Source organism: Aplysia californica, unplaced genomic scaffold (genome assembly GCF_000002075.1).
Source record: "Aplysia californica isolate F4 #8 unplaced genomic scaffold, AplCal3.0 scaffold00215, whole genome shotgun sequence".
Taxonomy (NCBI): domain Eukaryota; kingdom Metazoa; phylum Mollusca; class Gastropoda; order Aplysiida; family Aplysiidae; genus Aplysia; species Aplysia californica.
Genome location: NW_004797485.1, coordinates 748,684 through 749,824, shown reverse-complemented (window position 1 = coordinate 749,824; position 1,141 = coordinate 748,684). Strand labels below are relative to the sequence as shown.

The following is a 1,141-nucleotide window of genomic DNA, read 5'->3' as shown; positions in this document are numbered from 1 at the left end:
GTGTGTGTGTGTGTGTGTGTGTGTATGTGTGTGTGTGTGTGTGTTTGTGGCGGGGTGGGGAGGGGGAAGGGATGAGTGAGACAGAGTTGAGTTGAGAGGTATTTTTTTTTAATTAAAAAATCCTTTTCAGGATGTTTTCAGGGGTGAGAGGGTATTTTCTGTAATGTTCTGTGTTGTTGCGATTGTTGTTGTTGTTGGGTTTCTTTTGTTGTTGCTGTTGTTGTCGTTGTTGTTGTTGTTTTTGCTGTTGTTGCTGTTTTGTTGTTGCTGTTGTTGTTGCTGTTGTTGTTGTTGTTGTTTAGGTTTTTTCTTTTGTACAAAATAAGATCAATTGAAATGAAGTACACTTTATTCATCTCCTTGTGGAAATCTGGGTGACAATGGCAAATGTACAGAATATTATATAATATAATACATGATATTTAACCACATAAATAATATACATACAAAGAATACTAAATGCACAATTTAAAAAAGTAATAATTCACCAATTTTCAAGATACGCCCGTTTCCGGTCGTCATTGATTTTTGTTTAGGTGTAGTTTGGGGTTGTTGGGGGAGGGAGAGAGAACTTTAATTTTGTCAGATAAATTGGAAAAACAAGTAAACAGAGATGAGGGATTGAGTCAGTCTTTTAGACTGCAGCCGTGAACGTTCAGTTGTTTGTTCATTAGACCTGACGGACCACTGCTCACCTTGGAAAAGTTTTTGTGTGTGGGGGGAGATTTTTTTTCTTTTGAAGTTAGTGTAAAAACAATAAAGGGGCTGATTGGTGGGTGGGGGGGGGCAAAAAAAATTAATAAATGAATAAACACAGCGAAATTTTAGAAGTGTCTCATCTCGAGAAGTGCTGAAGAGAAAAATCTCGACACTCTAACGTGTGAACAGATTAGATTGTTTTCGACTTTTCAGGCGGACTGGCCTTTAAAAATGCATTAAGTCGTGGTCTGACGCGGCGTCGAGAGCTCATCAAAGATGTATCCACTTGTTCTGTCGGTCTCCGGGGTACGGAAATGTCGCACGGTACAGTCAGCCTTATGAAGGGGTTAAATAGGTCTTGTTCTTGCTCTTGTTTTTCTAGTTTTTCTTCTTCTTCTTCTTCTTCTTCTTCTTCTTCTTCTTCTTCTTCTTCTTCTTCCCT

General features: G+C 38.6%; 1 protein-coding gene across 1 annotated transcript in view; it reads right to left on the bottom strand.

Annotated features, from left to right (window-relative positions):
• The window catches only part of LOC101848972, a gene marked incomplete in the record, with an annotated part of 113,683 nt that overhangs the window by 71,867 nt on the left and 40,675 nt on the right, over window positions 1–1,141 (bottom strand).